The sequence below is a fragment of the Martes martes genome (genome assembly GCF_963455335.1).
Source record: "Martes martes genome assembly, chromosome: 1".
NCBI classification, from domain to species: domain Eukaryota; kingdom Metazoa; phylum Chordata; class Mammalia; order Carnivora; family Mustelidae; genus Martes; species Martes martes.
Genome location: NC_137888.1, coordinates 138,765,096 through 138,791,950, shown reverse-complemented (window position 1 = coordinate 138,791,950; position 26,855 = coordinate 138,765,096). Strand labels below are relative to the sequence as shown.

The following is a 26,855-nucleotide window of genomic DNA, read 5'->3' as shown; positions in this document are numbered from 1 at the left end:
AATTTGCCTGTTCTGGAAATTTTGTATATATGGAGTCATATAATATAAGGTCTTTTCTGACTGGATATTGTTCACTTAACATTTTCAAGGTTTATCTATGATGTAGCATGTATCAGTATTTCTTTTTATTACTGAATAATATTCCACTGCATGGATATATCATATTTCATTTTCCATTCATAAGCTGGGTAACTTTGGGGTTGTTGCACCTTTTGGCTATTATGCATAATGCTGCATTGAACATTTATGGGCAAGTTTTTGTGTAGACATGGTTTCCTCTCTCTTAGGTATATACATACCTAGGAGTAAAATTGCTGGGTCATATGGTAACTTTATTTTTAACCTTTTGAAGAACTGCCAGACTGTTTTCCAAAGTGCTACAGCATTTTACATTCCTGTCAGCAGGATGTAAGGGTTCCAATTTCTCCACATCCTCAACAGCAATTAATATTTTCCACTTTTGGGATTATTACTATCTTGGTAGGTATAAAGTGGTATCTTCCTGGGATTCGGAGTTCTGTTTCTCTTATGGCCAAGGATGTCAAGCATCTTTTCATGTTTGTTTATTGATTATTTTTGTATCTTTTTTGGAGAAATGTCCTCTCAGATCTTTTGCCTGTTTTGAATTGTGTTGTCTTCATATTATTGAACTGTTTATATAGTCTAGATACAAGTGCCTTATCAGATAAATGATTTGCAGTTTTTCTCCCATATATCCCAATGGAATATTGGGATGTTCTGTTCTGTTCTTGAATGTATTCGTTTACTTTTTTAGGAGTTTTGGTATCCTAAAGAATAGGTACCTTGATCTCAATCCAAATAATTATCTATTATACAGAGACACAAAGAATCTATCTTTATTTCTAAAACATCTATGACATAACAGGACCATATAAAATCATGTACAATATAAAATTAGCTAGTTCCTGCTGAGAGATTTTGCACTAGTGAGAAAATTAATCTCTAAGTTATGAAGAGAAATAAGTTATCAAAGATATGCAATTGAAATTTCCCATAGCTTATCATTGATAGATGGCTATGGAACACCAGTATGTGCCGTGATTACATAAGAACAGTTGAGAGTTTCATTCTCATCTTATTGGGATTAATAGTCATGATGATAACACAATAATTTAAAAAAAGAAAGCTAGATATACTGTAAGATCTTTGAAAAATTGTTCCTTAGAGATTTTTGGTTCTTACCTTCTATGTATTTTTCAAAGATTGAATAATTTTTCTTTACATGTTGGAAACAAAGAAGTGTAATATACATACATGTATATGTAAATATATACATGTTTTCTTTCTTTTTAAGGATCTCTTTTACTAAAATCGATTATATTAATTATTTATGTGCCCTCTTCAGTTAATTCATTGAAGTCTTTATAAGAGCTATCCCAGGGCTAACTCATTCATTCAGCAAATAACTGTACTGTTGACTTCAGGCCCTGGGTTAGGTGCTGGGACTAAGGTGGTGGATAAAACTGACCTTGATTATGCCTCATATGGAGATTACAGACAAAAATCAAGTAAAAATGCAAATAAATGTAGAGTTACAAATTTTTAAATTTCTGCGAAGATAAGAAAGAGATGCTAAGAGAGAATAATAGGAAAATCTACTTTAGACTAACAAGTCAGGGGAGTACCCTGACACATATGGAGGATTGGATATAGCTAGTCAGGAAAGGAGGAAAGCATTGCAAACAGAGGCAACAGCATATGCAAAGGCCATGAGGCAGGAAAGAGTTTGCAAGGAAGGGCAAGAAGAAGGCCAATAGGGTAGATAGGTAGTAGGTGAGGTAGAAAATGATAGGAGACACAATCTCAGAAGAGGGCAGAAGCTAGTTCACATAAGAGGCTGTAGACCACATTAAGAAGTTTGTATTTTACCCAGAAAGTAGCTGAATCATTTTGAGGATTTTAGCAGAGGAAATGACATGTTCTGATGTAAACTTCAAAAGATCTTGTTGGCTGCTTCATAAAGATTGATGTGTGGAACTGAAGTAGAAATAGAACCAAGATGACCAGTTAGGAGGCTTTTTGCCCTTATTGGAACAGGCTGTGATGCTAGCTTGGATAAAGATGGGGCAGTGGAAAACCAATAAGGTTGAATGCATTTCATATTATTTTGAAGATATGGTGTCCTGGTTAAGAGTGTGTGTTCTATAGCCAGAGCAATTAGGTTAGAATATGAATTCCCCCCTCTCACAAACTATATGACAATGGGAAAATTAGCATTTAGCTTCTCTATTTCCTTAGTAGTAAAATAAAAATAATAATAGGAATCATCTCATAGAGTTGTTATGAAAATTGAATGAGTTAATAATGCTCTATATGCATCATAAGGGTATTTGTCAAATAGTGAATGCTTTAATGTGTGGCTGGGAACGTTGCTCCTATTCAAAACAGTCAGCACTTGGAAGTGATCCAGACTTGTCCTGGACTGGCCATTGGATATCAAAACATTCAGTGACTCTGACTTTCCTTGGAGAGGTGGCAAATATGACAATGCATGTGGAGACCGTCTTTTGAATTTTACTCCCCCCATTTACAAGTTGGCTGACCATGGAAAATTAGAAGTTTGGCAATAGGTGCAGTTGATTCAAGCTGGAGAATCATGGACAACTCTCAGGTTTCTGTCTTGAACACCAGATAACATGTAAGGCCATTTCTGGAGTGAAGGAAAGTGGAAGGAAGCATGTTTCTCAAAACCTTAGCTTCCTTGGGTGGAGGTTTATGTCTTCCTCATAGGTGATGACCAGAAAAAATACAGATAAATGCCTGGCATAGCACTTGGAATATGGTAGATGCTCACTAATGTTTTTCATGTCTGCTTTGGGTTCTTCTCCCCTTCTTACATCAGCTGTGAGCATCTCTACCACGCCGCCTAGACCTTCCATTTGTAGGTTCAGACATAAGATGGAGACAGTGAGGTCGGTGGCAGGGCAGGTCCAGCTCTAAGGTGAGGTGAACAAGACCTCACTCATCTGGGCACCAAAAACCTAAGTAACCAAGATAAATATTGTAATACCATATCTTGAAAAGTCAAAAGCAATGTAAAAAATCCATGATGAATGAAATATTGTATGTTTAGTAAAGATAGAACAAGTATTACTGTTGTCTCCTCTTGTCTCTAGCTCTAGCCCTCAGTATGGCACCATGTCAAGCAAAGAGGAAAAGCTTCCACTCCTGGGCCTCCAAGAGTCTTTCTCGCTTCTTCTAAAGTTGGTAGCTAAGAGCCAGTCAGCAAACTTGTATTCTCCGATGGTCTCTAGAGGCTGAAGAATGTGTTCCAACAGCCTGTGATCCTCGGTACACTGAGGATTGGGGGCTGAGGCTTCTACTAGCCCAACCCCCAACATTCTGCTATCAGTTGCGCTGTGGGAGTTGGAGCAAGGTTCCCGGGTTCGCCCCACCTCGGTAAACGCAGACCCTTGTGACCCTGGAATTGTTGAGCAAACACAAAGTGGAATAAGCCAATGCTCTATTAAAGGCTGGGGTTTAAAGGTCAGCTTTGTGCTTATCGGCTGCAGGGCCTAGTTCACTACCTAGACGACTCTCAAGGTTGTTTTGCGCTTGCAATATGGACTGAGAAGATGAGCATTTCCTTTCAGTGTGGGTAGCTATTTGCTTTGCAAGGAGCTGTTATTGTCAGCACGAAAACAGCAGGTCAGGAGCCGGCTGAAGAGGAATGGAGGTAGGTCCTGGGGCAAGGAATGCTTCCTTCTGATTTTGACATAAGAAGCTGAAGGTCCATGTGGTCCAAGTGGTGGCTTGTGGCTTTCAGCTCTTTCCCATGAAAAACCAACCGAACGTTTCCCACTGAAACGATTTGGTGATTCAGACACCGTCAGCAGGTAGATAATGAGTAATTAAAGGACAGGTTTGTCAAAGCTCCTATCTGTCATGAAGAAACCGGTTAGGGAATTTTGAGCAGGCAGGTCACTTTTCCTCTAACGGAAGCTGGGTATGGGGAGACAAATTTTAAAAAGTTCTATTAAGTATTTTTATCTGAATTTAAAGAAAAAAATCTTTGTTAAGTTTGAAAACGTTTTACTGCAAATGTGGCATCCCATCATAATGTTCATTTATGAATGATTTTGGATGAAACCATGAGTAAAGAGAGTCACATGAATCATTCCGAGGCTGCTGCTGGACACCGCCTCCGTGTCAATGGCACTTTAAGATTGCAACATTTGGTTTGGTGACCTTCATACCAATTGCCTGCATGCACCTTAATCTCGCTCTCAAAAAAGCTGAGCCTGCTGTAGGCTGGTCAGTTGTTTTTGTTTTGTTTCGTTTTGTTTTTTAACCCAGTCTTTCACTTACCTACTACTTTAGTATGCCTGGTTTAATTTGTACAAAAGGATAAAGTTCATTATTATATAACACAGAAACCCATCTTCGAGTTTTTAGGAAAAATAAGTGCAAGGTTGTCATGAATTGAGACTGAAAATCCTCCTAGGTACATCACGTGGTATACTTTAAAGAGTAAAAGTGACGAATGCTTCAGAAAAAGTGGATATTACAAAAAATGTAATAAAGTAACTTCTTGTAAGAAGGTAATTTTGAGGCTGAAACTTATAACTGAAAGTTTAGAGGCAGAATAAATGTTGGGACAAATCGATTTTTTTGAGGGTTGCAATCTGTAAATATGGGGTCTGGTGTCGATCTTGCTGTCTAGTTGCCTGTGCCTCTGCAGGAATCGCTTTTTGAATATCCGTCTATTTCTCAAGAATGAATGCAAAGACTTTCAGACTATGAGTAAATTGTGCGTGGTGCCTGAGCTGCAGTTGTGCAGGATACCCATGGAAGTTATTTCTTAAAGAATTAAACAACATTTTTGATTGTCTAAGTAAGAACAGAAAGTAACTAAGTTGTGATACTTTGAAGAGGTCTAGTGTACTTCCATCCTTCCTTCTTTCCTTCCTAGGTAACTACCGAGCTAGCTAATTCTCCTCCCTCTTTCTCTCTTCTCTCCCTCCCCTCTCCTCCCTTCCTTTCTTTGCTCACTCATTCTTATTATGTCCATTTGAGGGCTTAGAGTATCTTATTTCTACCTCTTTAATTATTAGTTTTAAATCAAAGCAATTAGTCCAACTAAGAACCAAAAAGCCAAGTTAGTATCTCTTTTAAACCTCCTCCTATTTGTCCAAACTTAATCTTCTCTTTTCCCCTGTATTATAGTTATCACCAAAACTAGTGTTTATGCAAAAATTCTCAGTGGTATATGCCTCCTCCTTTGAATTAAGATGTATGTGAGATATTCTCACATATATGTTATATAATTATATACAATTGACTGACCAATATCTTATATTTCTTAAAATGGCTAGCCCATTTTGAAAAATCTATACTTAATATCTCTAAAACAAATGTGAATAGCCACAGAATTTGTGGACAGCATCATTCAGAAATCCATTAACCTGACTCTGTTCTCAGGAGAGAATGTAAAAAATTCCACTGCAAATTATAGCTGTTAGACTAAATGTTCGTCTATTAATAAGCAGGGAGAAAAATTGAGTTACTTTCCCTGCTAGGCTAAAATATAGAACTGCTATCATTTCTCTAGTGGTGTTCTCCAACGTGAGTTACTGGGTGCTGTCAGAAAGACCACTGCACGTTCCTGGGGAATGGATGGTGTGGCAGTGATAGGATATATTGAATTTTCATGTGAGAGTGGCCTGCCCCGATCTCAGAAATGAGTCATGCATATATGAACCTATGAAAACCATTGGGATCAGGTTTAAAGCAAAGAAAACTCATTATACTGGTATCAGTGTTCACCGTGTTTCTACTAAAACATGTCTGTGGGGAGCTTGTATTCAGGAATCTGAACTCATCATTTCTAAAGTACGTTTGGTTCCCTCTTGTCCTTTTTTTGCTCGTCATTGACTGGCTTTGTAGCCACTGCTTGTTGCTCTAGCCAGCCATGTGCCTTCCCAGGACTCCCGTCCAATCAACTACAGAACTGCCTTGACCTTCAAACTCAGGCCATGCCTGCTTTGTCTTCCTTCTGCCTTACCTTTGTCCTTGACCTCCTTTGGGCTGATTTGTTTGCCATTCTCTAAATTTGTAGCTCCTTGACCTGTCTTTGTGCGGGCTCCTCTGTCATTTATTTTTAACTGGTGGCACATGGTCCTCCACTGTCATCTGCTAGCTTGCATTCTCCTTCCATCTAAAAGCCAGCTGAGGAACTTTTCTTCTCTGAAAGGACCCAGAGATATTAGATTTTGTACTGAAGACTTGCTAGCTCTTGACGATTGTAATATATATTTAGTCAAACAACGTGAAATTGTTGCAAACTTTCAAGGACCAGGATTTTTCTTTTTTATAGGTTTTGTAATCTCATGACAGGTGCTTAACAGGGTGTGTCTCGGTTCAGGAAATGAACTTCCAGGTTGTGGCCCTGGCACAACGGGGTGTAAACAAGTCTATTTTACTCAGGAACTGTACAGTAAGGCTGCTTCTACATCTGACAAAACAGACCAGGGAAAGACCTGCTTATCTGTGTATTTTAGCTTTCCTAATTGATAGCATTTGTCTCCAGAAAATTATTTATATAGTTATCTCATGTGGTCATTAATACTACCCACAATGTAAATTTCATTTTGTTTTACATTTTTTGGCAGTGTTGTCTTTCTCAGAATTAAGCAATACCATTTGTTTTAATGGAGACTTTTTTGCTGTCTCAACCATTTTTAAGTGTACGGTTCAATGGTATTAAGTACATTTGTATTATGCAACCATAACTGCCATCCTTCTCCAGAACTTTTCATCTCGCAAAATTGGAACACTGTACCCATTAAACAATAACTCCCCATATCGCTCTTGCCAGACCCTGGCAGCCAACATCCTACTCTGTGCCACTCTGAATTAAACTACTCTAAGTACCTCACATAAATAGAGGTACCTGGGTGGCTCAGTGGGTTAAAGCCTCTGTCTTCGGCTCAGGTCATGATCCCAGGGTCCTGGGATCAAGCCCTGCATCAGGCTTTCTGCTCAGCAGGGAGCCTGCTTCCCCCTCTCTCTCTGCCTGCCTCTCTGCCTACTTGTGATCTCTCTCTCTGTCAAATAAATAAATAAATAAAATCTTTAAAATAAAATAAAATAAACTACTCTAAGTACCTTGCATAAATAGAATCACACAGTATTTGTCTTTTTGTGACTGACTTATTTAAGGTAGCATCATGTCCTAAAGTTTCATCCATTTTGTACCATGTGTCAGAATTTCCTTCCTATTTAAGGCTAAATAGTGTTCAACCAATGGACACTTTTTAAAGAACTTTTCAATGGCATTTTGACCCATGACTAGTGTTTATATGCAGTTATGCTGATTATTTCATATATGCAAGTATTTTTAAAATAGTTATTAGGTTATACCCTTGTCTTTTTGGTGGTCCCTGAAATTAGATTGTGATAGTATTAATCTGATTTTCCTTAAATTCTCCAAGTCACCAAAACATTCACAATTACATATAGGAAAAGATATATCTTTTATATTTTTTACATCAAAAGAGAAAAGACTTTCCAAAAATAAATAAAATTGCTATTTCCATCACCAAAATACAGATTAAATTAATCACTTGTCAGCATTAGACACATTTCAGATATTTACAAATATTAAAAATAATTTTTAAATATACAATAAAATTTTCATTATTAAGGTGATCATATTGCAAAACATTTGGAGAACAGGCATTAGAAAAAATCATTTATGATTCCATTTCCCAAATATAACTTAGAATTTTAGTGTCTTTTTCTCCAAGTCTTTTTAGCCTACACATATTTTTATTACATGATTTTAATTGTGGTATGTTAGACATGCCCTTAATACTTTAAAACAGAAAGAGCTGCAAAAAGAATATGAACACTCATTTGATTAAACTCAAAAGCATGTTGGGCAGCACTATGGGAAGAGCACAATTCATGTGTTGGGTTTGTTTGTTTTTTTTAAAGCATGTCATTACAGCAAGCTTGTTTTTATTTTTGTTTTTTAAGATCTCATTTATTTATTTGACAGAATGAGAGAGAGTGAGAGCACAAGTAGGGGGAATGGCCGGCAGAGGGAAAAGCAGGCTCTCCGCTGAGCAAGGGGCCCAATATGGGACTTGATCCCAGGACCCCAGGATCATGACCTGAGTTAAAGGCAAACGCTTAATAACTGACTGAGTCGTCCAGGCACCCACAGTTAATTCATGTTTTGACACCAAGGTTCTGCTGGTCTCCGTGATTAGGGATGACTGGGTGAGCAGTGGGCTTACTCTGGTGACCTCATCAGAGCTGGTAGGAGCCATGTTGAAATTGGTCATATTTATGGAAAACAGATCTGTTGCTGGGAAGAAAGATGGAAACAGGGAAAATCAGAGTTGAAAGATGGAGACCCCGTGGGCGCCCTGGCAACCCTGGCTCTGCATTTCTTCCTCAGAGTTTGAGGATGTCTCAGTATCCTTCCACTAAAGCCCCTTTTTGATTAGCTTTGAAAATTGGGGCTCTGAGTCTCATCAGTGAAAGAGACCTGAATAATCTGCTTTGCTTTGACTTATTTATGCCCTGTTTGGGTTGTCTGAATGATTTACTAGCTTGATACTCTTCAAGCTGATACTACTACTCTTCCATGAAATTTCACCCAACAAGCCAACAGGGGGAGTTTCCCCTGTGGCTGTATGACTGGCATTTAGTAGGTGCTTAATAAATGCTTACTGAATAAAGTAGTCTTAATGACAAAAACTCTCTTTCCTTGAAACCTATAGTGGTCTTGTTGGGCAGCAAGAAGCAACTATTTGTCTCTTTGTAGTTCAAAATCCTGTGATACCATTCAGGTGACCACTGAAATATGAATCCTTTTTTCCCCACTCCTTCCCATTTGCAGAGCACTGACCACTGACAGATTCTCATGGCTTTCACTGGTGATTTATCATCTAATCGCTGCCCATCCCTTCCCCTTCAGGACTCAGTCCTTAGAGTGCTGGTGTATAGTGCTTTAAATTTATATTAAGGGGGACTACCATCATTCATCCTAAGGTAAGGGTCCTCATGTTACTGACTATACACAGGATAAGTCAAAGTCAAGTGGAAGAAGTAAAGCTATTCCTGTGTCATAATGGTTATTTAACTAAGATTTATTTAACTGACAGCTGGTAATTGAACTTAAAATTAATGTATTAACAGGACAAGATAAAACAAAAAGCATTCCCTCTGGGGTCAGGCTTTCCCCCGTCACTGCAAAGAAAGGTGTGGGATGAGAAAGCTCTGTCTAGGTTTACTAAAGTTCACTTAGACCATCTGAGTTGCTGAGATCATTTCGAGTTCAGGGTTGAATGCATTTTTTTTTCTTTATTTAATGGTTAAATCTAGTTAATTGTTGCAGAGTGGTAGATTGTATAGGATATTTAATAATACATAAAATGAGTCAATAAGTTTTTCTCATAGTAATGTGTTATAATTTATAACGTTTATTAAATGCTTCAGATTTTCTCTTGATTGAATTAAAAAAGCAGTTGTTTGAAATTCCATTGATTTGAGTTGAAAAGTAATTGGAAAAGGGATGCTATGCTTGCTAATTTTCTAATTAAAATACATGTTGCTAAAAGTTTCATCTACCTTTGTTTTAAAATTGGAGAGGAGATGCAATAGGAGAGGCAATATTTGCATAATTGTGTTTCCTATGATCATGAGAGACTGAAAGTTGCAAAAAATACTTTTCAAGGAGAACAATGGTATCAGGCATTTGCAGGAAGACTAGAATGCCTTCAGTATATATTGAACTGTTATTTATTCCCTTTATGAAAATGGGGGTACAATTAATATTATATAATATTATTACTTATTATTTGTTTACTTTTAATTACTCATAAATTATTATAATTTACTTATAATACTTATTCTTTATTTGTAATTATTGTTATGCACAGATGACCCAAAAGATTCACTGTACCACTACCCTATTTTATAAGTCAAGGAAATATCACCATCAAGACCTCAGACTTTGATTAAGATCAGAAGAGAGGGAAATGGTGGAAGAAGGAAGAGGCAATGAAGGAGGAGACTATAATCTATGAATTCTGGGTTACCCTAAGTATGACTGTCCCTTCGTGGCTCTAAAAGATCATGCTGTTCAGGAAATTCTGGGATATAATCAAGGGACCCTTCAGTAAAACAGTCTGGAACCATCAGTTTAATCTCTTGATATTTATCTATTTGCCAAATTAGATAACAAAAATCCCCCACCATTCTTCCCCAAACACCCTTTTTCTTATGAATATATGCATGTCTCACCAATTAGAGTATTAGCTCCCTGAGGGAAGATACTACAGAAGATGGGCTTGTAAAGAAATAGTTCTACCTTCTAGACACTTAACTTCCTGTTGGGTGAGATAAAAAAAGAAAAGGAAAAAAACCACCTATCAAGATAACTAAAAACTGAAACAGTATGTTCCAAGTGTCCATAGGGATTGGTAGAGTTTATCCATTTGTGTAAACTTGTTTAAACTACAAGAAGTAGTGGGTATCTCCAGCTCTTATGGGTGCTCAACTTCCTCAGGTTGAGGCCCTGCATCACTCTGACCTTTGCTTCTATCCTTGCTCCTTCTGTTGACTTTTCTGCCTTTCTGCCTTTTAAGGACCCCGTGATTATATTGGGCCCATCCAGATAATGCAGGACAAGCTCTCCATCTCAAAATCCTTACCTTGATCACATCTGTAAAGTTCCTTTTGCCATCTAATGTAACAAATTCACAGGTTCCAGGATGAAGATGTGGACACCTCTGGGGGCCACTATTCAGCCTCCCACAGCCATATTCTATTTCCCAGAACCCCAGATACCACCCAGTAAATATTTGCTGAATATCATTGAAAAACTGGATTAGTTTTAGTAAAGCTCTCTGAATTATGTCCCCAAAGGAGAAATGGACTTCTGAGATCATCCTTGCCCTAGGCTTTGCAGGAATTTTCAAGAGTATAGGTTTTTTTGAGGAAAGTCTTTCTAATGTGGGTAGTGATATGAAATGATAGTTTAGCAGAGGAGAATGCATTTCTGCAGAAACACACATCCTCCCCTCAATAATCACTGAGCATGCTGACATCCCTCCAGACCTCTTCCTGTGTTGGGATTGTTTTATTGTGGCTGGACTTTGAGTGGGAGGAAAGTGGGGGTTGGCAGAGCTGAGCGGGTAAAGGCCAGAGTGGAAGGAACAGAGACGGAATTAGCCAGATCTGATGGAGATGTGGCTTCTGGGATGATTCCTTCTAGAAGCAAAGGTGGTTTATGAGACACCCACTCCACCATTGCCCTCTGAGATAGAGCAGTAAAATTAGAGGGAGGGACACAAAAAGGAAGAATTCGTTTCCTTAGGTCATAGCCAATGGGTCCAGCTTCTTGTTTTTCTTGTCAATCATTGTTTTGTTCTCATCTTTTATAAAATAAATTTTACTCTGATGTGTGTTGTAGAAAATAAAAATTACCTACTCTAACATCCAGAGATAGTCACTGTAACATTTTAGGCTATTTTCCTCCAATTTTTTTCTCTGTATATATTGTTATGTTTCAGAATCAGGACCAAACTCTAGATATAGTTTTATATCTTACCTATGTTCACTTGATGGGTAGCATTTTCTCATGGCATTAAATATTCTTCGAAATGTGATTATTTAATGACTGTGTCGTATGGGACTTTGGGATGTACACCTGTAGCTGACTGTTCCTGCTTCCTCCTAGAGTGATGCAGCCTCGCATTTCATCTTTTGCAATCTTCTTTCTTGCTTTAACATGCTAGTAGATGCAATCAAAGGATGTGAGCTTGTTTATAGTTCTTCTTAGATGTGGCCAAAAGTATTAATTTACACTAATACTGGCAGTGTATCAGTGTCTGTCTGTCCTCACACTTGACAGCAGTAAGCATTAATTGTTTAAAAATTTTTTGAATGCTTGTTGGACATTTATAATAATTCTTCTGTAATGTGTTTATCTATCTTCTTTGTCCATTTATCAATTGAAGTGTTTATATTTTGCTTATGTACCATATTAAAGATTCTTTATATATCATAGCTCTGGAAGTTATTTTCCTAGTTGGGTGTTTGCCTTTTAATTTTGCATATTGTACTGATATATTATTTTTTTCATGTTTAATTACTGCAGTCAGATCCATCATTGCTTTCTGACTTATGTTTGAAAATTCTTTTCTTGACCCAATATGTAAGAAATAACCACCTAGATTTTTCATGATCCTTTAGAACTTTATTTTCTTAATTTAATATATAACTCATCTATAATTTAGTTTAACATATTATATGAAGTAGAGATATAATTTTTATTTATTCCAATAGTTATTTCAACACCATTTATTGAATAATCCCTTTTATCTTGAGTTGTAATTAAATCTATCTTTAATTAAATTGGCATGTACATACACATATACATCCGGGCTCTCTGTTCTTTTAAATTTTTTTACTGTTAATAATTATAGTAGAATCATACTGTATTTTGTATAGTGCATTTCCATTTCTGATATGGCATACCCTAACTCCTTCATTATTCCGTGTTTTAAATATGCCTTAGAGATTATCATCTGAGCATTCTTCAAGGTGAATGTTGGAACTAATTTTTGATTAAAAATATCCTGGTGTATTCTGCATGGAATTACATACAAACTCTGAGTTATTTTGAAAGAGTTGCATCTTTACAATTTTCAATGATTTCACGATATGCCTCTGTTTTTTCAAGTCATATTTGATGTGATAGAAAAATCATTTCTTCATACAAATCCTACTTATTTTTAAAGGTTATCCATAGGTATTCTATACCATTTATTTAATTATATTTAGGATTTTATCTATTGTTTTCTAATTGGTAATTAGTATTATATGAAAGATAAATTTTTATATTTTGTGTTTTATTCTGTTTATTAATAATTATTTTGTTACCTAGTTCTTTTTAGTTTTCTTAATAAACAATCATACTCTACTAAATAATGATTCCATTACCTTTCTAAAGAATATACCTCTTATTTCAGAATTATGTCTTATAGCATGAGCTGGAATTTCCACAGCAGTATTAAATACACTTATCAGTATTCCATTCTTTTTTTGTTTCTGGCTTTTTCCTTCTGATAGGTTTTTCCAACCATGTTAAGTAATTTTATCTCATTCCTAATAAGCTGCAGGTAGTTTTTTCATCAAGAAGTGTTTTGAAATATTATAAAATGCCCAAGACTTATTTTGGTAAATTATCATCTTTGAGGAAAACCTAACATGGAAACTAGAATATAGGCTTTATGGCCTGACATCCATGGGCTCAAATTACACTCCTTGCCTTAGAATTGTATAACCTTAAGTAAGTTATTTGTCCTCTCCCAATTTCAGCTTTTTGTGCCGTAATACGAGGACAATAATATAAATATCTTTTAAGAGTATTGTGAATATCCAGTGGGAGTTGTTTGCAATTCACCAGACTTAATATACAGTATCATATTAAAAAAGTATTGTGTAATTTTTGCCTTTGATCTATTAAAATGGTGTACTAAAATCACAAATTTTCTAAGTCATCTTTTTGTTCTTGGAGTAAAGCCTAGTTGGTCACGATGAAATGTTTTCATAACTCACTGTTGCTTTCAATATTTGTTTAAGATTATTGCATCAATTTGCATAAGTTGGTCTTAAGTTGAATTTTTATGCTGTCTTTTTAGTTTTTACATCAAAATGATGTTAATTTCAGATAATGTTTGGGAAGTTTTTATTCTTTTCTGTGCTGTGGGAATTATATTTTCCTTGAGAATTTTAAAGAGGTTTCCTGTGGAATTTTCTATGCTTGGATTATTTTTTGAACCAGATAATGCCTTTGTAACTTTTTACATTTTTTTTTCTATGTGCTGGTGTTGTTTCTCTAGTTATTTACTCAGTATGCCTGTTTCTTGTGTGGATTTTGGTAATTCAGATTATAGGTCAGAATTGCCCTTTTGTTAGATTTTTTAAATAAAAAGCATGGAATTGAATATAGTATTCGCTCATAACGTCTAAGATTTTTCTATCTGTGTTTCTCTCTCTTTTTCTTAGTTTAACATAATATCCTAGTGATTAGACCCTAGTTTTTATATACTTCTGATTCTGCCACCTCAAAAGTAGTCATTGGTAGTCAGAGATCATTTGAGTGCCTCAAAGGCCATCCTTAAGAGAGTAGTTGGCAATCATTATAGCAGTGTCATTCCAAGGTTGTGACCTGTTGCAGATGAGCCTGCCTGGGTTCACAGCCCAGCTCCACCACCGGCAACTCAACAAGTTACTCAGACTTTTCATGTTATCGTTTCCGCATCAGAGTGTGAGGTTATGAGGCTTTGGAAACAGTGCCCGGCACATAGGAAGTAGCTTTTAGCTATTATCAATATTACATTTAATATTAAACATTGGGGTTGCTCTCAAGGTCACAGTGTATAGATACAGTGGTTAAGTGGAAAATTCTAAGACAAACTGAACATGAAAATAGCCTTATCTGTGATGTTTGCAGGGGTGCCCAGCCTTTGGAGGAACCAGATTCTCAAAAGCCATTCCAGGTATTTGAAGAAAAAATTAAAACAGACCATGTAGTTACAGTTAATCTGTTCAGAATCCTCACTGGTGGAAAAACAGAAGTTCTTCACATGCTTCTCCCATCCGTGTGGATCCCTACATATCTTCTGAGAGCTGTATTCTAAAAGTCAGATATAAAGGCGTTTTCTTGAGGGAGCGAGCAATTCACAGGAACAACTCAAGTATTATTAGCTGGGGGTGGGAGGGTGGGTATTAGATAAGCTGTGTGTGGAGAGGGTTCTTCAATGACGCAAAATATGTATGTTTTTTCTGTCTGGTATATGAAGGACACACCTAATCGTAACGGCAACAGGCGAAGGTGTAGTTTTGCTTCCTCACAGTTGTCGCGTAGGCAGGTGAGGTGATAAATTATAAACAGGTGATTCCAGGTCATGTAGGAATTGTACTGTGCTTACGTATCATTTATTCGATGATCTTCTCTAGGAGAGCTTTGCTTCCTAGAAGACTTTATCTTAACCCTGCTACTTGCAGCATTTTCTGGTGCCTCCCCAAAGGAGAGGCTTTCATCAGTGTGCTTCCATGGCTTTTGGGATAAAGCTCGAACATCATAGCAGACATAGAGGGCCCCTCTGCATCCCTATCCTACCACCGTGTTCTTTGCCGTTCTTTCCTCTTCACACTGTTGACACTGTGGCAGGCAGACGTCTCAGATGGTCCCCAAGGTGCCCATCTCCTGCAAGTGTGATGAAATTGTCTCTCTTTTGACTACTTTCCATAAAACTCCCTCTTAGCCAAATGAAGAGAGAGATTCTCCTGCTGGTCTTGGAGAAGCAAACTGCTGTGTGGTGGAGAGGACCACATGGCAGAGGATGGCAGGGTGCCGTTAGGGGCTGAGAGCAGCTGTCAGCTGACAGCCGGCAGGAAAACGTGGCCCTCAGTCCTGCAAGGCAAGGAACTGAATTCCACCAACAACCAGCGAGCTCAGAAGGGACCCCCAGGCCTCGGATGACTTGGTAGCCCCAGCAACCCCTTGATTTCCACCTGAGCAAAGGGCCAAGCCAACCTCAGCCATGGGACTGACCCATGGAAAGCATTAGATGATAGATATTGTCGCTTTAAGGGGCTGAGTTTGTGAGAAGGTGTTGTGCTGCAAGAGCAAAATAATGTGGTCAGTCAACTATTATCTTTGCCTTCACTTCCCCCTCCCCCCATTTCCCTTAGTACTGCTGCATTCTGTGTATCCCCAGCCAAGGCTCAGTCACCATCTCTTCCACCTCCTGAGAATTGTCATCCCCTCCTGTGTGGAAGAAAATTATTCTTTAATTCTGAAATCATACTCTAGATATGGTCCTTGTCTCTTTGGATTATTTTTATCCATAACAGCTTCATATTCTGTTTTTATATTCTGTTAGATGAATGTAACTGCAAATATGTTATGAATTAGTTATTTCACTTTCTTCAAAACTCAATATATCCAAATCCATATCTGAAAGAGTGAATTCATTGTCACATTTAGACTGGGTCTCGGAACAAGCATGAATTAAGTCGTGTGAGAACTATAATGGCTCCTGGGAGGGTGGTCTGTAATGGCAGGCTATGAAGACTCACCCTTGGCCCTATCAAGATACTGTTTTTTATTCAATAATTTTGGTGAGGGATAGATTGCATATTTATCAAAGTCGTGGTTGACATGAAGCCTGGAAGCATGGCACATACTTTGAATCACAGAATTGGGATCCAAAAGGATCATTTCAGGTTGGAATGATAGGCCAGCTCTAACAAGATGAACTTTATGTGAATAGGTATAAAGGCCTATAGTAAAGGGATAAAAAAATCAATCTAGAAACTAAGGATGCGGTAAAACAGACAGCATATGCAAAAATATTTAGATTAGTTGTTTACAAGCTAATGTAAATCAGTGGTATATCAGGGCTTGAAGCAGAGCTTATTTGAATCATGAAGTTAATTTTAGATTCTATTAATTGAACTACTGTGTCTAGGACAAGAAGAATAGTCCTCCTCTGTTCCACATGAGTCACACCACTCCTGGAGGGTGGGGTGGTTCTGGGCACCTCCTTCAGTGGGGTCATAGACAAACTGGAATTTCTCCATTGGGCAGGAACCATATGGGAGACGGGTGAGCAGATTTTGAGTACATGAGTACAATATTGTGGAATAATTTGAGTTGTGGGTATTTTGTCTGTGAAAGAAAAGATGTCTAAAGGATCAGACTTCTTTCCTATGACTTTGGTGAATGGAAATTACAGGGAAAATCAAATTTTTTATTTTATTAAACAAGTAATTACAAACATGTACTTAATAACAAAATAGACTTAGTAGCCTTTGGGAGTTATTGAGCCCACTGTCCCTGAGCTGTACAAACAAAGGTTAGCAGATTTGCGAAGAGGTCTTTTGCATGCATTGCCACAATGAGACAACCATGGACCAAAAGACACTAACACATACAGGGGCAAGAAAGTTTCATTACTGGTAAAGAGTATAGAAACTTATGTATATGTTTTCATATAACACAGCATAATTCCAGGCAGAGGATTGGCTCCCCCAGCTTGCCCAAAGTTCCCCAAGCATGGGTGTCCACTCCTAAATTCAGCCACCCAAGTGGAATGCAGATTCCTCTAGGTGTGAGAAACTGCCTGTAGCAGAGGCTGGTAGTGCCCCACCCACGTCCCTTTTCCTCCAGCTGCTGTGGGTGCTGGCTGCCAGCTTCTCCCATCTGCATCCTTCCCTTTAAAATCGCCCTTGACTGATAACATCTGTCATATCCAAAGATGCCTAGGAGGGTATAGCACCCATCCTTGGGATTGGCCAATAACTGGCTGGTGCAGAAATGCAAAGGCTCAGTCCCTTGTATCGTGCAGGACATCTTCCGCGGAGCAATTTACACTCCAGGGTTCCTGGTGGGATCAGGCTAGACTTCTCCTGACACCACATCTCTCTTGCCTTCCCCTCTGCCCTCTCATGCATGACTCCCTTGTACATTCCCCCTGAGGGCCCTGACTTGCACAGGCATTGTCATCTCAGGCTAAGCTTTGTTTCTAAGGCTCCTTATCTGAGCTACCACTTCTGCCTTTTTGTGAGCATTTATAACCTCTTGCCCCTCTGCTGATAGGAGCTTCTGCCTTTTCATCTACCCTCTAACCCAGGGCTGGTAACTGGGCCAAGATATCATCCTCTGTGTTTATATTATGGGACTGGATGGAGAGGAGGTCATTTTGCCAGAAGCATCCCCAGCAGGCGTGTCTGAGGACCTCTCCAGCAACACTGGAAGGGAGTGTTCTGAGAGCTCAGCCCACCTCGGCATCAGTGATTCTGTTCTTCTCATAATACTGCTTCATTACTCCAAGCACACAGTGGGTGCACACACGTGCACACACACACACACACACACACACATACACACTCATGCACACAACTTCCCATGCTCCTTCTCTGATGAACGCGATACTACCTGATTCTCCCGTGGAGATGACAGATTAGAGGCTCTGCATACCCAACAACAGTGTTGACCAACTGTTGTCAGATCAGAGAACCTGAAGACCAGTTGGTGTGTATCTCCCTTTTTCGTTTTAACTGCTGTATGTTTCTGCTTCTGTGTTCTTTTCTCCAAACATCCTACTTGTAATGAGCACCTGACTGACCTCCAGTCGTGTCAGGTGGCTTGCAGGAGAGGAGGAAGAAGAGCTTGGCGTGGGGGCAAGAGGCCTGGCTTGGGGTGTAGATGGAGGTACTCAGTTCCTGATGCTGGCATTCATCGGGACAGCTATGTGACCTTCCAGTAACTTAACCTTTCTTATAATCTCATTTCCTCATGTATGAAATGAGTGGAATGGGCTTGCCCTACCTAACAGGCTCATGAAGACCAAGTGTGAAAGAGCATCCTATGATAGTATAAAGCCCTTGCTAAACATGAGACATCATTCAGATACCATTTTAAAGGCAAGATTGCCCATTAAGAGCTTCTGAAGTAGTAGGAGACCTGAGACACAAACACATGCAGAAACTGTTGAGGGTGGGGATAATCAACATTACCTGGGAGGGACAAAGTTGCATAGGAGTTCAGAGGAGGGTGAACCCATTTGTTCTTTGGGCCCAAATGTGTTCATCTTCTTTGTATTTCCTATCTGGCTTGGGGCTTGTAAACAGCAGGACCTTTGCGTAAAAACTGGGAAGTAACAAAAATCTCTTACCCCTTTGTATGCTTAATGGCGAAAAAAGCCATGTCCGTCATCTCTTTCCCTCCCTCTGTCTGTCTGTCTGTCTGTCTATCTATCTAACTGAGGCAAGGACTAAGTAATCTCTTCAGAATCAATCCTCTGCAATGAGACTTTAGAGTGTTTTCCAATGGATTTTACTACATCAGCCATATCTGAGAGCTGAAATTTATGCATATATATCTGCTTTTTAAGGAATGATTGGCTGATTCCTTTATCATAATGCCTGCCGGTCTACATTATTATTATGATATGTAGAGTGCCCAGAGCAGCTTAGAGCAGCTGGAGGGAGAGAGTTACAGGGAGGTGATCTTCCAGGCCACCCAGCTTGCCCATGACAGAGGCCCACTGCTGCTGCTCTGCTTCCATTCCTGGGCCCACATAACTCATTCTTTCCTCTCTTGCTTTGTCAGTTCTTCAGGGACTGATTTGTTTTAAGTTCCCAAGTGGCTGTGGCCAGGGCTGGACTCTGCATTCTGGCCTCAGACTATGGGAAGGCCTCATTCCCCTTGGCTCCTTGTCACAAACACACCAAGCTCATGTCGTGTGTGAGGCGTATGCTTACTGTTTAGAGTTACCAAGTTACAGGGAGAAGAAATGTTTATCTCCACATGGGCATGCATGTCTTGGGGTTTTGGTGTGGCTCTGCTACCTGTTTCTGTCCTTCATCTTCTAGACCTCATTCCTGCCCTTGGCACAGCTGGCTAAGGCCCTGCTCATTTCTCTACATTTGCTTCCTTTGACCTTTCTATTTGTCTCCTCTTCTGTCCCTCTGCCCACACCTGTCTCCTTTGCCTCAGTTTGCCTAAGTGGCCTTCAAGATTTTCTAGTATTCTGATTGTCCCCTTCTGTCAACTCAGTGTTTGAAGTTTACCATTTCTAGTCCCAAACTTTGTTTTCTCTCCCTCCCCCTTTTGCATGCACTGGCACCAGGCACCTAATCAACCTCCAGGTCACTACCAACTTCTTCTCCCCACCATCCAGTTGATTTTCAGTGAAAGGTTCTCCCCATCCATCCCTACCCCACAGCCCCCATCCCAGGCCCAGCCTATTCCTCTTGGCTACCTCTACCCATTTTATTTATTTATTTTTTCTAAAAGCCAAATCTGAACATACCACACCCCTGGCAGTGGGTGTCTCTTCGGTTCTGAACTCTAACACAATAAAATTCAGAGACACAACCCTGCAGTGGCAGACCTTGGCCTCCTCCTCCACTATTGTCTGTTCCTCCCCACTACATGCCAGACGCACAAACTTCTCAGTATTTTTAGAGGATGCTTTTCTGCCTTTTCCACATACCATCTTTTCTCCCCCAAAATGTCCTCGTTTTCTCTAGCTGGCAAAGATCTCTTCTTCTTTCAAAACCACCTTGTAAAGTTTTCTGGATTTTCTCATGTTGAAGTTCCTTTGTGCATCAGCTGGGTGTTGTCTGTGTCTCTATTATGACATCTAACCCCAAACTGGGGGTTTAAAAAAAAAAAAAAAGAACTCTTTGCATTTGCAGAATAATTTATAGATGGCAAAACTTTTTCACAGACTTTCTCTCCATGGTGAGTTGGAAAAAGCAGAGATATGAAAGGGAGGTTGTGTTCAACAGCGCTTTGGTGTCTGTTCTATTTTGGTCATTTTTGATCCCCGGGTACTGTTATCTACACCTTTAGCAACAAGGAAAGTGTGTCAAACGTCCTGCCACTTAGGAGGATAAGAGCCTGGGCAGAACACTTGGTAAGGATGGCCAGCCAACCTGTTCTTGAAAGTGATAGTCTTGAATTAATGGCAGAAAGACCCAGGGGAAATCTATAAGGAGTCTTAGAGCTAGGATGTTTTTTTGTTAAGAACATTTTTTGTAAGACATTGAACTCCTAAGTATAAATTTAAGCCAAGAATGGCTTGACCTCCTTTCGGCTTCCTTTTTGTTTTAATCACAGAATTAGATTTGCCTGGTTAATCAGTGCCCAAAACAAAGATAACGTAGGGGCAGTTGGCACTAGATAATTCAGACATGAGTTCCAGTTTAAACCAGAAGAGAGGAAAGGGGGAGACTCGGAAAGCAGGTACTGGCTACCTTAGTAAGCATATCGTCAATGAATTTTAGAGCTTGAAGGATCTAGCCTCTGATTACAGCTGAGGAAGGAGGCTGGGGGAAGTCAAGCACCTGGCAGGACTCTCAGCATTAATGGCTGTCAACTGTCTCCTACTCGGAACCCTTTCCCCACCTCATTAACATCTGCAAAGGTATGAAAATGGCCTGTGAGGGAAAACAATGAGGGCACATGGAGATAGTTGCTCATGAAATCAAGCCTTCATTTTGGGTCAATTAGGTAGACGATAACTTTAATAGAAGCCAAGAACTTTTTACTGGTTTATCTCCTTTGTGATCCCAAAAATCCTGTGAGATGATGTATTTGTTTCCTGTTGCTCTTGTGGTAAATTACCACAAGCTTTGTGGCTCAAAACCACACAAATGTATAATCTTAGAGTTCTGCAGGTCAGAATTCAGAAATTAGTTCCACAGTACTAAAGTCAAGGGGTCTGCATACCTGGTTCCTTCCTGAGGCCCTAAAAGGAGAATTCATTTCCTTGCCTTTTCCAGTTTGTAGGCACTGCTTGTTTCCCTGGCTTGTGGTTCTTTCCTCCATCTTCAAAGCATGTCCTATAATCTCTTCTTTCCTTGCCACCTGACCCTCTCCTCTGCCTCTGATTCTTTTTCATCCCTCTTACAGGGTCCTATGTGATTGTACTGGGCCCACCAGATAATCTAGCATGATCTCTTCATTACGAAATCCTTCGTCAAATTTGCAAAGTCCCTTTTCTTATATAAGGTAAGATATTCACAGGTTCTGGCTAGTGAGACATGGACATATTTAGTAGGAGGCCACTACTCAGCCTACCATGGAGAGGTTCTAGTCTACAACTGGGGAAACTGGAGCTCAGAGAGAGGTGAAGAAATTTTCATAGAGTTAAGTACTTACTGAGGAGGAGTCCTTCATTCTTACCACTATCTCTGGAACTGAGTTAGAAGAAATAAAAAATAAACGAAAAACTGATTTCAAGGTAAATAGGACATAGAATTATTATATTTTTAAGACCAGAAAAAAAGAACAAACCCACCAAACCTGTGGTCTGAATTATAAAATATAAGAAAAACAAAGAGTCTGTAAACTCTTTTTTTTTTTTTTGAAGGGTAGCATTCTTTAACAGCACTAGGTAATTCTTGGACTATAATAGGCCACCATCCAGAGTTAGTCATCCTGCTAGCTGCTGTGAGCATGTATTTTAATTTTCAAAGCTTAAATCGGGTTCAATACATTTCTATCCATTGGTAGTGGGTGGCCACCCAAGTGCAGAATAAAGCTAAAATTTTTAAAACTTGACAGCATTTCTTTTTAATTTTTGAAGTCAGCTATCGTATTTCTCCTAATCTCTCTCTTCTCTCAGATGAGTATCTCAAATTCAGATTTAGGTATACGTTAATATGAGGTGGATTTTTGACATCTCAGTGTCTACACTGACTTCCCCTAGAGACTCTCTAGTATTTACTTCCCATAAAATATGGTTCTAAGGATTGATCGTGATATTACAGCTATAGCTCAATAGTCTTGAACACAGTCGAATGTTCCCCTTCGTATATTGGGAAATATACATCTGTAATCTCACATTATTAACAGAATTAATGGGAAGTTGGACAGACCAGCCCATTTCCAGAAAGAAAATAATTACAAGCATGACTGATAACCTACTTGAAGTCAGAGAGACAGAGGCAAAATATTTCTTTATATCTCGATCACCTGTCAATGCTACATAATCAGCTTTGATGAGGTTAGGAAGACCTGCCTTCCTTGGCTGGTCTCACTCTCTCTCTTTCTCCTTGATATATTTTATTTACAAATATATTTATATATTATAACATATATATAGACTATGAAACTTAATAATGAAATATATCTCTCATGAAATCAATCCCCGCTGAGAAAGTAGGATATAAAAATATGGTTGATATTGAAATTCAAGCGTTCCTATCTCCTGCCTCCCTCCACTGAGGTGCACTGTTTTTAATTTTGTATTTATCAGTAAAGGTTTCTTTTTTTTTTTGTATTATTACATGTGTGTATATCGCCCAAAATAATATGTATTTTAAAATTTTGCTTAAATGTGGACTTTATAAAAATAGTTGCATGCCATATATACTTTTCCTGCAACTTGCTTTTTCATTCCTAATTGTATTTCTAAGATTTACCCATCCAGGATATAAAGCTAGTATTTGTTCCTTTACCGTTGTTGTATAATACTGTGTTGTGTGAACATACCACTTTATTTATTAGCTTGTCTATGGATAGACTTTAAGGCTATTTCCTGTTCAAGAGTTTATTTCTGGTATTTTGCTATTACAAACAATGTTATTATGAATTTTCTTGCACATTGCCTTCTGGTACATGTAAAAGTGTCTCTAAGAATGGAATTTCTACGTCAGAAAATAAATGCATTCTTTGCTAGGTGATTCAAAATTATTTCCTAAAGTGGTTGAAAGCTTCAAAGCTCCCTTCAGTAGTATGAGTTCTTGTTGCTCCATATCCTTAACAACATTTGATAATGTCAGGCTCTTAAATTTCACACATGTAAAATGTATCTCTTTGTAGTCTGAAAAGGCATTACCATGATTTCTAACTAAGTGGAACGTCTTTTCATATGTTTATTTATCATTGGTGCTTCCTTTTGGGTGAAATACTGTTCATATCTCCCCCCATTCTCTCTTAATTCATAGTAGTTAATAGGTGTGTGTGTGTTTTTGTAGAGGGAGAGGAAACACTAATCCTTTGTATTGGTTTTAGGTGTTTCAAAGGGCTTCTCCCAGTTTGTAGCTTGCCATTTCACTTTGTAGTATTTTTTAATGAACAGAAATTCTTTTTTTTTTTTTAAGATTTTATTTTTTTAAAATAATCTCTACACTCAACGCAGGGATCAAAGTCACAACCCCAAGATCAAGAGTTGCATGCTCCTCTGACTGATCCAGCAAGGTGCCCCTGAACAGACATTCTTAATTTTAATATAGTCAAATGTATCAATCTCTTGTTTTATGACTAGTAATTTTAAAATTGCACCTTAAAAATCTTTCCCTCCCTATTCTACATTTTTCCTACTAGTTTTAAAATTTTGTCTTTAAGTCTACATTTCCTCTGGAATGGATTTTTATGTTCCACAGCATGAGATCAGGATCCAGTTTCATTTTTCTCACAGGAAAAACATTTGTACTAGTATAATTTGTTGAGTTGTCCATGATTTCCCCTTTGATCTCCAATGCCAAGGCTTTCATAAATTAAAATTTTCATTTACATGAGACTGCTTTTGGTCTTTCTGTCTATTTTATTGTGCAACTTGTCTGTTTCTGTGTCAATAACCCATGTTTGCTTTCCTTTCCTTCTTTCATTTTCCATTCTTCTGCCTTCCTCTGAGGATCCTGGATCTTTCCTTCCATAGTTCGCTTATGTCCAAGGTCAGCCAGTTTCATAGGAACATCCGGATAGACTCCATAGTGGATCAAAAACAAAATAAACAGGGCTGTTTCTTGTTGGTGGTGATTTCCTCTCATAGCACATGCCAGTATATTAGGAAGTCCCCATCCCCACCCCCACCAGGAAGACCATGGGAATGAAGGGGACAAAGAATATGTTCAGTTATTCCTTCTGTATGATCTCACTTCAGGTTTTGTTTTTGTTTTTGTTTTAGTATTTGCCACCATATCACTCTTGTCTGTTTTGTTTTGTTTTTTCTTCTAAACTCTGTCACTCATGTCCCTCAACCCTGCCCCTGCACTTGCTAATTGTTTTTATATTAAATGTATACTTTATATTTTGTGCGCTAAATGTTATCTGATTCATTTTGATCCATTTGTTCAGATTAGTTTTGAAACATGGTTATATTATCTCAACTGTCCATAACCATTTAACTGTGATGATAATCCTCTCTAACTTCATGCAAAATCAGTTGACGGGAGAGAGCTCACTAGCATAATTCTGTGTATCATCTCCTCAATTGGCATTTATTAATTAATTAACAATTGTTCAACTCATCTATTCTTTTTTGTGTGTGATTTATGTCATATTCTACCACTTTACCCCACAATATCTTGCAAGACTTTGTCAAGCTTCTTATTCAAATAGGCATATGATGATATACCTTGTTATATAAGTATATATAATATAAATTAACATATCACATATGTTGTAGCATATCTGAAGTATCACATATCATGTGTTTGTTTATGTCTCCTCCTCAATCCCATGCTACTCTTTTGATGAAGTTACAAAAGCAACAAGGAGAAGGATAGTTTTCCTTCCTCTTTGTTATATGCTAACATTGCACCATTTGGTTCAAACCATGAGTCTAGCCCTTCCTTATTCTTCTTGCCTTGAATGCAACTGAAAGTGCATTTTTACATATTGAGCATTTTCTCTCCAAGCTTCATCTCATCCTTGACTTTAGCTTTGTTGATGTTATTTTGACATCTGATCATGTTGCTCTCAACCAAATTGGGCTAGGAAAAGTAAAAGAAAGCTTGTCAAGACCTAGCGAAGCTAACCTTAAACAAACACCAGTATTGCTGGTGACACTGGAAATTACTCCTACTGAGCATTTGTTCCCAAAGGGAATCAGTGGCTAGGAGATGAGTTTGGTCACTTGAGCCAGAGACACACGTGAACTCTGTATGTGATGCTGTCACCATCCGACAAAGAACATTCTTTACAATGTCTAAAGGATGGTTTTGAAATAACATTTGTGCCTGAGAATAGCAATACTGTCCATTGTGTTAATCTTTTATGCCTAGCCCAATGCCAAGCACACAGTTCTCAATAAAAATTTGTTTATCGACAGAATGAGAACAATATACATTGGAGGAGAGAAAAAGAAAAGATTATTCTCTTCCAGTCACTTGAGGAACTTAAGTTGAGAATATGTATTTAATTTTTCATATTGTCTTTGGGCTTATTTGACATTTTTCACTTTAAGATTCTGAACACTTTGATCTACAGAGAAATATTAGTGAAAATATGGTATATACTTCTTGGAAAATGCACTGCTTCAACAGAGTAAAGACATAGAAGCTAGAGCAAGTATGCAAATGTTCCCTGTTTGAACTGAAGGAATGGAACAAAAGAAGGAATTAATGGAAATTTTCAAATCTTTCTTTTTCTGATATTCTTGATAAAAGGAGTGTCAACAAGGAAGAAGACCTACCAAGTCTTTTTGGTTAGAGATATTGTAATACTAATGATGTAACTTCAAATATTTTGGAAAGGCAGTTAGTATTTTCTCTTGAATATGAGTCATTAAGATTGTTTTAGTATTCTAAATTAACACTCCAAGCTTACAGAAAGGTTAAAATTAGATGTTTGTGTTTGCATGCATGCATGCGCACGCATGTGTGTGTGTAGATAGATGGAGAGAGAGAGAAAGAACCCTTTTTCCCTAGGGCTTAATGATTCAATATGTGATGTAGCACAGGGCTTTGCAAAAATTAACTTGGACAACTCCTGGTGTTGTATGTATTAATCTCTGACTTTGCTTACATTGTTTTGGAGGTAGGCATGGCAAAAGTGATCAATTTATAATCAATTAATAATCAATTCCTTATTTATTTGTGTTGATTCTATATCTCACTATTCACACTTGCTAAACATTCATTCAAACTGAGACCCTTTTTTGGTTATAAAATGTGTGCAATGATATGAGCTATGTTAACTGGTTACTAGCTGGGAAGGTTTTCCTCAGTCACAGATCCAACTTCAGTGCAGGGTTTGCTATTTTTAATCACAGAACTTAGGAGTTTAATTCAGTTAAAAAGGGAGGAAGTTGTCAAGGGAGGGTTGCTAAAAGTTCATGCTAAATTTGCTTAGATCCAGATTGTGTTCATTAATATTTATATATCTATGGTTGGGAAGGGGCGATTATGCTTCTTTAAAAACACTGGGTATTCATTTTCCATGTATCGCATAGCCTTCTGATTAGGGAAGGTGGGTTTTCATTGTATGATCAATGGAGATACAGATGGAAACCATCTGGCGCCTCATCCCCTTTTTGTCAAAAACCTTGTCTTGTCTCTCACAT

The 26,855-nt window shown here is 38.2% G+C and overlaps 1 protein-coding gene across 3 annotated transcripts in view; it reads left to right on the top strand.

Moving 5' to 3' along the window:
- THRB (thyroid hormone receptor beta) overlaps positions 1–26,855 on the top strand; it is a gene marked incomplete at its 5' end in the record, with an annotated part of 375,783 nt that overhangs the window by 36,712 nt on the left and 312,216 nt on the right. The window lies entirely within an intron of this gene.